Here is a 16,294-nt window from a genome sequence, read left to right as displayed (position 1 = left end):
CATCATAGAATGAGTTAGAGTGTTCCTCCCTCTCATTTTTTGGAAGAGTTTGAGCAGAATTAGTGCTAATTCTTTTTAAAATGTTTGGTAGAATTCACCAGTGAAGCCACTTTCTGGGTACTAGGCTTTCCTTTATTGGGAGGTTTTTGACTAATGATTCAATATTTCCTTACTAATTATGGACGTATCCAGATTTTCTATTTCTTCATGGCTTCATAGTCTTGGTAGGTTGTGTGTTCCAGGAATTTGTCTATTTCATTTATGTTATCCAGCTTGTTGTTGTATGATTGCTCTTAAAACTATTATACTCCTTTTATTTTTCTAAAATAGGTAGTAGTGCTCCCTCTTGCATACCTCGTTTTATTTATTTGAGTCTTCCCCCTTCTTTCTTGGTCAATTTATCTACAGGATTATCAATTTTGTTGATATTTTCAACGTACTAATTTTGGATTTTATTTATTTTCTCTATTTATCTGTGTTCTAATATTTACTCTTTCTTTCTTTTTCTTTTCTTTTATTTTTTTTGAAGCAGGGTCTTACTTTGTCGCCCAGGCTGGAGTGCAGTGACACAATCTTCACTCACTTTAATCTCTACCTCCTGAGCTCAAGCGATTCTCCTGCCTTAGTCCCCTAGTTAGCGGGGACTACAGGCATGTGCCACCATGCCTGGATAATTTTTTTTTTTTTTTTTTTAGAGACAGGGTTTCGCTGTGTTGCCCAGGCTGGTCTCCATCTCCTGAGATCAGGTTATCACTCACCTTGGGCTCCCAAAGTGCTGGGATTACAGGCCTGAGCCACCACATCTGGCCTAATCTTTATTATTTATTTTCTTCTAGTTTTGTAGTTTTTTCCATTTTTTCTAGTTTCTTAAAGTGTAAATTAGGTTGTTTGCTTATTTATTTATTTAGAAAGAGAGGGTCTTGCTAGGCTTGAATGCAGTGTCATGATCTTAGCTCACTGCAGTCTTGAACTTCTTGGTTTAAACAATCCTCTTGCTCAGTCTCCTGAGTAGACAGGACTTCAGGTGCATGACACCATGCCTAGTTAATTTTGTATTTTTATTTTTTGTAGAGATACGGTCTCACCATGTTTCCCAGGCTGGTGTCAAACTACTGGCCTCATGTGATTCTTCCACCTTGGTCTCCCAAAGTGTTAGGATTACAGATGTAAGCCACTGCACCCATCCTAGGTTGTTAATTTGAGATTATTATTCTTTTTTTTTTTTAATGTGTTTACAGCTGTAACTTACCCTCTTAGTACTGCCCTCACTGCATCCCATAAATTTTGTTATACTGTGCTTTCATTTTCATTTGTCTTAAGGAATTTTCTAATTTCTCTTTTTATGTTTTTAGCTCATTGGTTGTTTAAGATTATATTGTTCAGTTTCCACACATTTGTGACTTTTCTAGTTTTCCTTCTTCTGTTGGTTTCTAGTTTCATTTTGTTGTGATCAGAAGATTCTTTATATAATTTCAATCTTCTGAAGTTTATTAAGACTCGCTTTGCAGCCTAATATCTGGAGTATTCTGAAGAATGATCCATCTTTATTTTAAAAAGCGTGCATTCAGCTATTGTTATGTGGAGTGATCTCTACATGTTTATTAAATCTTCTTGATCAAAAGTGTTGTTTCAGTCTTTCATTTTTCTTACTGATCTTCTGTCTGGTTGTTTTATTCATTTTTGCAGGTGGGGTATTAAAATCTGTTACTATTATTGTAGAGCTATTTCTCCCTTCAATTCTGTCAATGTTTCCTTCATAGATTTGAAACAATGGTGTGTGGTGCATATGTGTTTTAAATTGTATCTTCCTAGTGAATTGACCATTTTACTATTATATAAAGTTCTTGTCACTCGTAACAGCTTTTACTCAAAGTATATTTTGCCTGATACTAGCATAGCTGCTCTCTTTTGACCTTCATTTTTATGGAATATTTTTTTCCAGCCTTTCACTTTCAACCTAGCTTTGTCTTTTTTAGTGCATCTTTTTTAGAAAGCAAACAGTTGGATCCTACTTTCCAATTCTCCCCGACTCCTTCTAATCTATGCCTTTTAATTCATTTACGTTTGAAGTAATTACTGATAGGGAAGCACTTTTGCCATTTTGCTATTTGTTTTCTGTAAGTTTTATATAACATTCTAAAGTTATGATAATCTACCTAATATTGCTACTAATTTAACTGAAATCACATACACTCTATTCCTTTATAGCCCTACTCCCCTTTTACGCCATTCATGTCACAAATTACACCTTTAAATATTGTGTGCCCATTAACAGATTTATAGTTATTTTTATGCTTTTGTCTTTTGATTCTTCTACACAATAAGGATAAGCTTTGTACTGTTTACAAAAAATCAGTGATGTCTCCAGCTCTAACCTCAGTTTAAGAGGTTTTACAAAAAAACCATGACTTTTCTATATCCGATCCAGGGTAAAAGGGTAGTGGAATACAACACACCCTCTATCTGGAACTACTTGAATAGAAAGAGCTCTAGAAAACAGTGGACATGAGTATACTCAAGTCACAGGGTTTGAGGTTATGGTCCTTGGTGGTTATTTCTTCTCTTCCATCACTGAGATGTCCATCTTGGGTGGCTTGAAGTTTTCGTAATCTTCAGCTGTTCAGGTGGTCTGGTCATGGATCATTTCTACTGGAGGGGGCTTCTAGGCCCTATTGCCCTGGATGGCAAAACCTCCCAGATCATACTTTTGGAGATCTTGGTCCAAGGAGGCTCCATTTTTATGATTAATTTCTGTCCTCATGTCCGCTTCTCCACTTTCAGAATACATGGTGCTGGATTTGGGCCAGGTAAGGATGTCTAAGAACCACAGGTAGACTGGCCTCTGGGCTTCTGCTTAGGGGATGAATGGGAGTGCTGTTTGGACGGACTGTGCTGATACACTGAGCTTCCCTTCTTTTGTTATCCTCTCACTCTGTAGCTTTAGCTGATGGAGTGCTTCTGCCACTCAAAGGTGCTTGGTCTTGATGGTAAGCCTATTAGAGGGTATGTAGCCAGGATCTCTTAGCCCTGTCTATTGCTCAAAATGTTAAGTGCTCTTCTGTGTCTGTTTTGTGATCAAATAATTTCTGATGAATGGGTAGCTTTAGTTTTTGCCAGCAGGACCTTGTCTGTACTGTCAATGGCCAGTGACAGTGCCATGGGTGGGTCCTCTACCTTGGCAAGGTGCTGATACTTGTGCTCTGGAATCACTGGCTTCCAGAGGATGCCACCCATGTCCGATGGAGGAGGAGTCATGGGTATAGAATTTTTGAGGGCCTCATCATAGCTGAAAGCCCAGTGGTGCATCCCAAATGGTAGGGGCATCTTGCCCAGAGGTCTACACAGGTGCAGGCACTTCTGGTTGCCTTAAAGCCATTGAGGACTGACATCCAGGTGTTTTTTTCTGTATTGACTTTGAAATTGAGTTTCTGCCACCTTAGTAAAATTATGTGACTTGTATGCAGACAGATGTTAATGAGGAACATTTTCCAGCTGCTACAAGTTAGCAGAGTTTCCCAGAAAGACTTCATATGGAGGTTCTATTCTTCCACTGCTGGGTAGCTGCCTGCAGCCAGAGCTCTGGCACTGAGATGATCTGGGTCCCATGTCTTCTGAGAGGCTGTGGTGCAGTCTGGGGCCCAAGCCATGGTGAGACTTGTACCATGCTGGTGACAACACTGAAGCCTTCCAGCATCATCATGGAAGCAATAGCTGAACCAATATTTTTATTCCTTCATTCATTCATTCCGTTTTGATGGAGCAACCATTATATGCCAGGCATTGTGCTTTACTAAATTATACCATCAGTGTATTGAGTGCTCACAGTGTGCCAGACCAGTAAGCTCTTTACTTTGAATCCTCGGAGTAAGACTGTGTGCTAGGGATTATTACCCTATTTTACAGATCAGGGAACTGAGGCAACAGCAAAGACAAGTTTAGGAACTTGCCCGCTAGAAAGTGATAGCCTTGGAACATGGATGTAAGGCTGTCCTGAGGCCCTTATTTTTGTAACTGTTTTCTTAAAAATAATTTATTACACATATAAATATTTTATTATATGATTTTAACCTTCCGTCTTAGCTCTATTCTAATTCTGTAAATTGGAGGTAAGGACACACATGCAAATTCTGTTCTATCTAGTAGGTTTAATTGTTTTTCTTCTGCCTTTGTGGAAAAATCAATTTTTCCTTCATCTGCTCATTTTTTCAACATTTATTTTCTCCATAAATTGGTGCCTTTTTTGACTTTTTCTTTGGATATAACATCTCTCTACTTACCTTAGTATGAGTAAAATAAACTATTTTCACAGTATCATTTTTGTATCTATATGACAGTTATGATTTACCTGTTTTTGGAAATTATCTTTTAAAATATAAGTAATACATGTTTGCTTATTGTAGGAAAAAAATAAAAATAACTACTTTTAATTTTTGATGAATATACAAACTTCAATCGAAACATTCTTAAAAGTGAGATCGATCATAGTGCACATGTAATTGTAATGTGCCTTTTAAAAAATATAAAGTATCATTAAGATTTTTCTAACTCAATAAATAAATGTTGGTATCATTTCAATGTAAACAACTTCATGTTCCTTTGCAGTATAGGAAGATGGGCTTTTCCCAAGAGGACACAATCTCCCAGAAGCACAACTATGCTTTTCCTAAGTAGGATTTCAGTTCTTTATAAACCAGGTTTGTCAGTGGCTATCCTAATCACCCTCAGGTTTACAGATTTCTTAAATCCAGTAAATGTATGCACCAAAACTGATCTTTGTTAATAACCTCTGATTGTTTGAATATCTCAAAGCTGATGATTTGTAAAATGCTTCAAAGGAATTTTTAGATAAAAAGTTAAATATTGTTCAGTAGTATTTTCCTGTTAAATATACACCAGTTCTTTGGTAAGTATCAAATTCATGTTTGGTAATGTGGTTATGCTGACTCTCTGCTAAGCCAGATGGCAAGGCTGCCTATTGCTGAGGAAAAGACACACTATGTGATAGGCCTTTGCATGTGCTTAGGCCCTCCCAGGTCCTGTTTCTAACCATTGTACTGTTTTGTATCTGCATGTGAGGCCATGCAGTGCAGGGAAGTGGTTTTTAAACTCTGGTGAACACTAAGAGCGCCTGGGTAGTTTAAAAAAATATAAATGCCCCAGTTTCTGAGTATCCCAGTTAGACCAACTAGATCAAAATCTTGATAGTGGGGCCTGAATATCAGTGTTACTTAAAAAAAAATAGAACAACTACCACTCTCTCCTTACCTTCTAATGTGCAGTCTCGATTGAAACCCCCTGCACTGAATACAGCCTCTATCAGTATGCACATTAATAAACCTTATTCAATTAGCACTTAGCATCACAATATTGGTTGCTTGTATTAGATAATTTCAAATAATAGCCCTGCAGAAAAGGGAGAAGGCCTGTGGAAGAGAGAAAGCAGAAAGAAGCCGGGCATTAATTTTAGACAGATTTAATCCTACTATAAGAAATACTAATAATTGAAGCAATGGAAACACAGAACATTTTCTTAGAAGGCAAGGAAAGCCTGGGTTATCAATTTCATATCATGATGTAGAGAGGATTGATATGCCAGGCAATAATTATAGTACATACTGTAAAGATATCCTTGCATCTGTGCAAGAGTTTCTTTAAGGTAAACACCTCAATGCAAAATTTCTGGTTTTTATTAATTATTACTTTCATAGTCTATCAATCGACTCCCTGCGTGAGATTTTCTAGTTCCCCAGATCCTTGCTAATGTTTGATATTAGACATTTTTCATTCTGATGCATGTGAAAATATTTCATTTTACTTTTAATTTTCATTTGCCTGATTAATAATGAGACTTGGTCATTTAAGTTTCTTTCTGAATTGCCTATTCATATACTTTGACAATTTCTATTGGGTTGTATTCTTATCAATTTATTGGCATCTATATATAGTCTTCTTTTTGTTTGTTTTTGAGAGGGAGTCTTACTCTGTTGCCCAGGCTAGAGTGCCAGTGGCATGATCTTGGCTCACTGCAACCCCTGCCTCCCAGGTTCAAGTGATTCTCGTGCCTCAGCCTACTGAGTTGTTGGGATTGCAGGTGCCCACCACCACACCCACCTAATTTTTGTATTTTTGGTGGAGATGGGGTTTCACCGTGTTGGCCAGGCTGGTCTCAAATTCCTGATCTCAAGTGATCCACCTACCTCGACCTTCCAAAATGCTGGGATTACAGGCGTGAATCACCATGCCTGGTCAATAATCTTGATATTAATCACTTATTGATTATATGGATTTCTTGTATCTTACAATAGGAATGTTATTTATGTTTGGATATTGACCTTGTATCAAGTATTTTTTATTGGACTTTCTTAATAGTTCTAATAATTTGTATATTCTCTTGGGATTTTTTTTTTACCTTGATAATTGTGTCATCTATGAACAATGAGTTTGTTTGTTAATCTCATATACATACATTTTTAAAATGAACCTTATTTTTTACAGGATTTTCAGGTTCAGAGCAAAGCCTAGCAGAAAGTACAGAATTCCCATGCTTACCCTGTTCCCACACATGCACACCCTCCCTCACTGTATTAGTCTGTTCTCACGCTGCTAATGAAAGTATACTCAAATGGGGTAATCTATAAAAGAAAGAGGTTTAATTAACTCGAAGTTCAGCATGGCTGGGGAGGCCTCAGGAAACTTACAATCATGGCAGAAGGGGAAGAAAACACATCCTTCTTCACATGGCAGCAGCAAGGAGAAATGCTGAGCAAAAAGCAGGAAAGCCCTTATAAAACCATCAGACCTTGTGAGGACTCACTCGCTATCTTTGACTTGGAAATATAATTCAAAGTTCTTCTATGTCTTTTTGTGGTTTGTTAGTTCATTGCTTCTGAGCATAGAATAATATTCCTTTATCTGGATATGCTAGTTTATTTATCCGTTCACCTACTGAAGGACGTCTTGGTTGCTTCTAAGTTTTGGCAATTATGAGTAAGGGTGCTATTAACATCTACTTGTAGATTTATTCAGTTTTATAAAAATATTGCCAAGCTGCCTTTTAAAGTGGCAGCATCGTCGTGCATTCCCACCAGCAGTGAATGAGAATTCGTGTTGCTTCACATCCTGGCCAGTGTTTGGTGTTGTCAGTCTTAGATTTTGACCATTTTTATAGGTGTATAGTGACATCACATTGTTCTTTTAATTTGCATTGCCCTAATGGCATATGATGTGGAGCATCTCTTCATATGCTTACTTGCCATCTGTATATCTTCTTTGATGAGGTGTCTGTTCAGCTTTTTTTTTTTTGACATTTTTTAATGGGTAGTTCATTTTCTAAATGTTGAGTTTCAAGAGATCTTTGGATGTTTTGCATAACAGTTTTTAAAAAATCAGATATGACTTTGGCAAATATTTTGTCCTGGTATGTCGCTTGTCTTCCCATTCTCTTGTTCCTTATATTTAAAAAACATTTTTTCCCTTTTATATTATGCTGGCTAGGACCTTCAGTACAATTCTAAGTGTAAGGGGGTAACAGCCACCTTTGTTGCTTCTTTTAGGGAGACCACATGTGTATTATGTTTTAGCCTTAGATGTGATGTTCACTGTAGGGTTTTGACGATGTCTTACAATTTAAGGAAGTTTTCTTTCTATTTAATGTTTCAAGTTTGCTAAAAGTTTTTTCCTTTTTGCATTTATTGAGATTACCATATATTTTGGTTTGTTAATGTGATGAATTATGCTAGTAGATTTTAACAATGTTAAACAAAACTTGCATTCTTCGGATAAGTCCTATTTGATAATATTAATATTAATACATATTTTATGCATTTTTGGATTTAGTTTAACATCTTATTTAGAATTTTTGTGGCCAGATGTGGTGGCTCATGCTTGCAATCTCAGCACTTTGGGAGGCTAAGGCAGGCAGATCACTTGAGGCTAGGAGTTTGAGACCAGCCTGGTCAACATGGTGAAACCCCGTCTCTACTAAAAATACAAAAATTACCCAGGTGGGGTAGCTCGTGCCTGTAGTTCAACTTACTCAGGTGGCTGAGACACAAGATTTGCTTCAACCTGGGAAACAGAGGTTGCAGTGAGCCAAGATTGTGCCACTGCACTTCAGCCTGTGTGACACAGTGAGATTGTCCAAAAAAAAAAAAGAATTTGAGCTACAATTTTCTTTTCTTGTAATGTCTTTGTCTGGTTTTCATGTCAGAGTTCTATCTGCTGGTCTTGTGAAATGGTGAGTTTTCCCTTTTCTTTTCTATTCTATCTACTTATAACAACTAAACCTAATCTCTTGCCTCAGTTTCTTAATTTGAAAATGAGGAAAATGAAAATTCCAACATCAATGGGATGTTTTGAGGATTAAAACAGTTAAAATAAGTAAAGCAATTAGGACAGTGTTCATAAAATAGCAACCACCTTTTAGTTTTAGCTACTATTACTATTATTTTACTCCCTAAAATTTTTATAAGGTATGATATGCTTCTGAAGGTTGGGTAGCATTCATCTGCAAAACCATCTAACATTTTTCTTTCTGTGGGTATATTTTAATGACTTATTCAATTTCTTTAATGTTATTCATTTACTTAATTTCGTTAATGTTATTCATTTACTTAATTTCGTTTTTTTCTTTTACTTGCTTTTGGCAAATTATATTTTTCTAGCAGTTTGTTCATTTAATTCAAATTTTTTCTTTTTCTCTCTTTTTTTTTAGAGACAGTATCTCACTATCTTGCCCAGGCTATAGTGCTGCAGTGAGATTATAGCTCACCGCAGCCTCTAACTCTTGGGCTCAAGTGATTCTCCTGCCCCAGCCTCCTGAATAACTGAGACTACAGGTGTGCACCACTAAACCTGGCTAATATTTAAAGTTTTTGTAGAGATAAGATCTTGCTTTGTTGCTCAGGGTGGTCTCAAACTCCTGACTTTAAGCTATTCTCCTGCCTCGACTTCCAAAGGGTTCGGATTCCAGGTATGAGCCATCACGCCCTATGTATTTCATTGAAATTTTTAAATGTATTGGCCTAATTTTTATAGTATACTTTAATTAATGTCTAATATTGCTATATCTGTATTTATGGCTTCCTTGTTATTCCTACTATCATTTTTGGGGTATGTTGGATGCTTAGCTCATTAAATTTTATACATAAGATATGCATATGTTTGCTTTAATTCCACTCTGAGGGTCCTGGTAGATAGTGTTTTTCATTGTCCTTGAGTTTTAAATATTTTCTACTTTCCTTTGCAGTTTCTTCCTGGATCCATGGATTTATAATATTTGTACATTCAAAATTTGCAAACAGATAAAGTTTCTCTGGTTTTCTTTTCATTATTGAATTTTATTGTATTGTCATCAGAGACTGTGGTCTGTATAATATTACTCTGTTTCAGTATCTATTATATATATATATATATATATATATTTATTTATTTATTTATTTGCTTTCTATATATTCTGACTGGAATGTGATCCATATGAAGAATGGAATTTATTCTGTTTAATTCACCATCATGTTCCCAGTGTGTAGAATGATGGTTGGCATTAGTAGTAACAACATTTGTTGAATGAAAGAATGATTAATATTGAGGGTAATCCTTGATGATCAGAATCTATTTTTTCTAGGTGGTTTTCCTGGACCATCAAGAAGAGGATGCAAATTCCCTCAGGCTCTAGTCCACATCAGCAGACGTGGCTTCCTAACCACATATCCATGTATATATTAATATGTGCCTGAAAAAATATCAAAATTTTCTGAGAATCCAAGTGGAATTTGGAGGACTCTGTCTACTGCCACATTAATTTAGTTCTGCTTTGTCCACTCTCAGGGCCTCAGCCTCGCTAGGGACTCTGCTTCCCACAGATGGAAAGGCCTACTGTCTTAGTCCATTTGGGCTGCTATAACAAATCACCATAGACTGGGTGATTTGTAAACAATAGAGATGTATTTCTCACAGTTCTGGACCTGGAAGTCAAAGGTCACGATGTCAGCAAGGTCATTTCTGACGAGAGCCTTCTTTTGGGTTGCAGATGGCCAACATCTCTCTGTGTCTTTACCTGGCAGAAGTGGGGAATGAGCTCTGAGGGTATCTTCTTGTAAGAGCACTAATACCATTGATGAGGGCTCTGACCTCATGACCTAATTATCTCCCAGAGACCCCATCTCCTCATGCCATCACCTTGGCTGTCAGGATTTCAACATATAAATTTTGGGAGAGCACAAACATTCAGGCTGTAGCATTGACCATAGCAGAACTGGCAATCCTTATACAAAGTGTTTGTTTCCCATATTTAATGTCTTCTAAAAAACAATATTCATGCATTCTGTCAAGCAGTTACAGAGTAAGGACAGCTGGTTATTACTCAGCTTGGTGTACAAATAGATATTTTTGAAAATATACAATCTTTGAAGATTTTTATTCTTCAGACAACTTTGGCTTTGAAAACTCTGTATATCTTAAAAGCAGTTTCACAATGTCAGTAGTTTCCTGTGATTGATAGTCACAGCACGCTGAGTTCACAGAGACATTAAAAATGTGGCATAGGAAAAGAAAAAAAGGGCTTTGCAATATTGGATTCTGTAGCAGTAAGTAATCTGCTCTTGGCTTTCCTTCTCTTTACTAAGGATTTTTTTTCCTCCTCTTCTGAAAGGTCTGTGTTTTATTGCATTCTAGATTCGGACATACTAATAAAAATATATTTTTTCTATGCTTGCCAGAATCCTATATCTCAACACAGACAGAATTATTGGATAAGTGCTGTGATTCTGTTTCTCTTTGGAATTTTGAAACCCCAAATTAAAAAAAAAAAAAACCAAATAAACCAAAAAAAATTACCAAGAAGTTGGGATACCAGATAGAACATTGATGTTGGCAGGTCTCTCCTGGGCGCAATGGGGATGATTGTTAAGCTCTCAGAAAGGGGGAAGGAGGCTGCATTACTGAGTGTGGTGGTGAGAAATAAGAATTGCGGCCGGGCGCGGTGGCTCAAGCCTGTAATCCCAGCACTGTGGGAGGCCGAGGCAGGTGGATCATGAGGTCAAGAGATCGAGACCATCCTGGTCAACATGGTGAAACCCCGTCTCTACTGAAAATACAAAAAATTAGCTGGGCATGGTGGCGCGTGCCTGTAATCTCAGCGACTCAGGAGGCTGGGGCAGGGGAATTGCCTGAACCCAGGAGGCAGAGGTTGCGGTGAGCCAAGATCGCGCCATTGCACTCCAGCCTGGGTAACAAGAGCAAAACTCCATCTCAAAAAAAAAAAAAAAAAGAATTGCATGATGTGGAAAAGCAATTTGGATCATTTTAGGAAACCAAAGAGGTTGTTCCTATTGAATGTGGAAGGAAGTAAGTATTTTCTCTAACTTGAATGTCCTGCAAATAAGTTATGGTAGGACAGGGCTGCTCTCACAAAGAGACCCAGGAATGCAATGGTTTATCATAGAAATATGTTTATTGCTTAGTAACTGGTTCACATTGGCAGGGTGGCTCTCCTTGATCCATTTATTCAGGGGCCCAGGTGCCTTCTATCTTGTGGCTCTGCCATTCTCTGGAGCAGAAGTTTTTTTTTTTTTTTTTTTTTTTTACAGTGGCAAGTACCAGACCATAATTACTGTAGTTTTTGCATGTTACAATGTCTCTGTCACCTTTATTCAATGCTGCCTTACCACGAAAGCAATCATTGACAACACAAAAATTAATGGCCTCTGTTCCAGTAAAACATCATTTACAAAAAGACATGGCAGGTTGGATTTGGGTCTGGGACATGATTTGCTGATCCTTGCCCCCAAAACCTGGTCATACTCTTCTGTATTCAGCAGAGAAGGGGAAGGAGCAAGGAGAAACAAGTGAGGAAGGAATCAAGGAGCCAAGCCTGGAAGCAAAATACATCACTTCCCCTCATGTTTTATTGGCTAGAAATCAGTCATATGGCAACACTCAATTGCTAGGGATGTTGGGAAATGTAGTCCAGCTATGTGCCCATGAAGAAAAGGAGACATATCGGTGCACAGGTGGTAGCACAATAGAAAATCTGAAAAAAAAGAAATGGGATTCAAGGTTCATCCTCAAACTATCCTACTATGTTCTAAAACAGGGCTCAAAAAATATATCTTTGTAATTAGACAGGCCTGGGTTTGAATCCTAGAAGGTTCACATTCTAACTCTGAGGTCTTGGGTATTTGTTTAACCAACTTGTGCCTCAGTTTGCTTATGTGGAAAACGAAGGTAATTATGATTATCCCCTAGGGTCTTTGTGAATGTTAAATAAAAGGAAATCTTGTGATAACTCTTACTTCCAATGTACAAGAAGAAGTACATTACCATTATTATTTGAACAATGACTTACTCTGTTTCCTGGCAGAGTATAGTTTAATGCTTTGCTCTTAGGCTTATATCCCTGCTCCACTCCACACTAGCTCTGTAATGTTGGAAAAGTTGTGTAAGCTTTCTGTGCCTCAATTTCTTCATTTATAAATTATAACAATAACAGCATCTATCTCCTAGGGTAGTTGTGATGATTTAATTATTTAACAAATATGAAATCATAGATGTCTAGACTTAATAATGCTCAATCAATGGTTAATATAATTATTTCAATACACTTATTCTGGGCATCCAAGGACATGAATGATAAAAATAAACATCATAATAGCATACATATATTAATTCATTCAGAAAATACTGAGCATCTATGGGCCAAATTCTGTACTAGGCTCTGAGGATAGAAGTGGTGAATAGACCTGACATTTTTCCTACCTTCATAAAGCTTACAATGTGTTTGCTAATAGATGTATTTTCTTTTTTGAGCAGTCTTTGCAGTGATCACGTTAAACATGCTATTTCATTTTATCATTTGCAATAACTCTGTGAATAATATATATTATTGTCTCTATTCTACAGAAAAGGTAACAGGTTTAGAGGACATAAGTAATTTTAGTGAGGTCACAGAGCTGGTAAATGGTAGAAATGGTATTTGAAACTATGTACCTCAAACTTAAATGCCAGTGTTCTTAACAATCATGCTGGGCTGTCAGATCTGGCCACATAAAAAGGTTTGCTTGGCAAAGTGTACACTGTTTAATGGGAATGTAGGTTGAAGGCAGGGGGAAGGAGGGGACTGTGATGGTGAGGGTGGCCTCTTGGCCTCTCTGGGATTTCAGTTCTATCTCTGGACCATTTATGACAGCAAATGCCCTCTCTACTTGGATGACTTCAAACATCCCCCAGGATTAGAAACATGTAATCTTATCAACCAGGTTTGGTTCCCGTCTGCAGGAGAGCTGGGCTTTTCAATTTAACCACTGACTTAAAAAATGGAAAAAAAAAAATAACACAAAGAAATCTACTGTCTCTACCCTTCTTTAAAATGATGAATGCTTTTTAAAGGCAAATCCGTCATTGGTCACTTGAGGGAGGAAATGTCAAGAAAAGTTATGGTTTGTTAGCTTTTACTTCTTGACATTATACAAGAAAGTAATTGAAGCACAACAAATGCCATGTTGTTTTACCTCATCTATTTATACAGCAATCTGACAAGATGAATATATATGTTACTGTGGATCTGGAAAAAAAGTGACACAGGCTCTATGATTTGTTCTATTGTCTTATCAGTGCTGATCAAATGTGCTTTCCCTCAACAAAACACATGGCAGATGAATTGGTATCTTTTCGTGTAGATTCCTGGATATTGAACAACTGAACTCATTTTACCTTTCATCCCATTAGCCTCTTATCTCAAGTTCTTTGAGCTTTAACATGAATGTATAATAAAGCATGCACAAATTCAATTCAATACAACAAATATTTATTTAGCACTCACTGTGCATAAGGTACTATGCCAAACAAAGGTGCCATTAATTCACAATCTGTGATAATTCAAACACAGCCTGGGCTAAATGTTACCATTAACCATTTATTAAAAAAAGGGTCTGCTAAGCAAATTGGTAAGGTGGATCTTACTATACATTATGTTTTGCTCCTAAAAATCCTATATGTAAATCATATTTTAAATTCACAAAGAGCTCTTCCTGTTCAAAGAATTTCGTAAGAGTGTTTCCAGAGAATATATAATCACTGACAAATAAGAATTTTTAAATTTGATGTTCAAAAGGCAAATGACCACTTTATTGAAGGATATTATGTGACTAGTACCATGAAAAATCCAAAGGCTTGTTTCTATGACACCCACAATCTCTGTAGTTAGGTAGTCTGGTTGTCAAGCAACTTAAATAGAAGGGATATGTTAAATTATTATTTTTTTCTTCTGAAAGGTGTCAGGCACAAAACGAAGGTATAAAGCTGCTTATTCTGTATAAAGATCTCTTCAGTTCCCCATATAGATTGCTAGGGAAGGAAAGCAATACTAAACCTTCAGTTAATAGGAAGAGGAAGAGTGAGCTTTCAGCATCCCTTGCCCATTTTATTTTGCTGACATTATCTTAGAAAATCAGCTGGATCTCAAGTGAGTTATTCAGGAGTGTAATATTAAGAATCATGAGGCAAGGTCTCCTATCGAATACTGTAAGATAATACTTTGCATTTTGGTTGCTCTGCTTTTTTATAGCCCCTTTGTTGAAACTGGCCCCTTTGCAAGCAGTCCTGTCTACATATAAAAACCAAACCGTATCAAATATAACTATAAATGGGTTGATAGATCCAACTCCAAAAGGTTTGAATTAAGGATTATCATTTATTTGTCAGTACTATGTAGTAAAGAATTGGCTGGTCATGATGGCTCATGTCTGTAATCCCCACACTTTGGGAGACTGAGGCAGCAGATCACAAGGTCAGGAGATCAAGACAGTTCTAGCTAATGCAGTGAAACCCCGTCTCTACCAAACATACGAAAAATTAGCCGGGTGTGGTGGGACGTGCCTGTAGTCCCAGCTACTCGGGAGACTGAGGCAGGAAAATCATTTGAACCAGGGAGGCGGAGGTTGCAGTGAGCCAAGATCGCGCCACTGCACTCTAGCCTGGGAGACAGAGCGAGACTCCATTTTGAAAAAAAAAAAAAAAAAAAATTTGGGCCTTGACTAAGGAGAGGTCTGGCTTTGCCTTCAGCTTCTGGGAGGTAATTCACGTTATACCTGACAGGAGTGTAATTGTTTAGTGGTAGGTGGCCACACTAGATCTTAGGGTAGGGCCAGCCATACCTGTAATCTTAGGGTAGGGGTGGGCCATGCCAGAAAGACCAATCATGTGATTGATATTAGGGGTTTGGATCCTGTGTTATCAGTTGACGTGGAGACTGAATTCAGCAATTTATGCAATCAGTTGATCAATTATGCCTGTGTAATGAAGCTTCAATAAAGACTGAGCTGTGAGGCTTGGGTGTGGTTCCCTGGTTGGCCATACTCTTTACCTATGGACACATATCAATCACATCCTGACTCCATGGAGTTAACAATGCAGACTTCATGTTTGTAACCCCGTCAGATTCTTCCTTAGATATCTCTTCATTTCACTGCTTTAAATATGTATCCTTTCCATGTAAACTATAACCATGAACATAGCAGCTTTCAATGAGTTAAGTCCCTCTAGGGAATTATAAAAACTGAGCAAAATTTTGTAATTTCCCAAACTCATAGATGGTTTTAGAAATAATGGGAGTCTTGGAAGACTGTTCCCTCTTGACACTGCAGTTTGGCTAACCATGGTTAAGTACCATAACTGGAAGGAGCCTATTGACATGAAAATGTGTCCAGTTACATACGATAATTATATCATACCTCAAAACTTCCCCCAAATGAAAAATTCCCTTGGAGGTACTTGTACATGTCTAAATTTGGTAAGTTTAGAAAAGCAGCATTAGATAGATCTCTCTTTTTAAAAATGTTGTTTTACTTTAAGTTCTGGGATACATGTGAAGAACATGGAGGCTTGTTACATAGGTATAAGTGTGCCATGGCAGTTTGCTGTACCTATCAACTGGTCACCTGGGTTTTAAGCGCCCCCGTCTCCCCCGGTGTCTGACGTTCTCCTCCCTGTGTTCATGTGTTCTCATCATTTGACTCCGAGTTAGGTAGATCTCTTTTTATGCAACCATTTGAAATTAGAACCATTTTACTGATTTTTAGTTATTTCTGGGGTTACAAACTTAAATATGTAAGGACATCAAAAGGTAACTTCAATGGATGAATCAGAAAGTGGAATCTGTGTTGAACTGAGGAACATATGCTGATGTAAAGGCATTCAGAGTTAACAAAAAATGAGGATCATAAAAAACGTCGGCCAGGCATGGTGGCTTATGCCTGTAATCCCAGCACTTTGGGAGGACGAGGTGGGCATATCATGAGGT

This window comes from Sapajus apella, unplaced genomic scaffold, assembly GCF_009761245.1.
Source record: "Sapajus apella isolate SASKATOON/1434 unplaced genomic scaffold, GSC_monkey_1.0 scaffold90, whole genome shotgun sequence".
Taxonomy (NCBI): Eukaryota; Metazoa; Chordata; class Mammalia; order Primates; family Cebidae; genus Sapajus; species Sapajus apella.
This window is presented reverse-complemented; position numbering follows the sequence as displayed.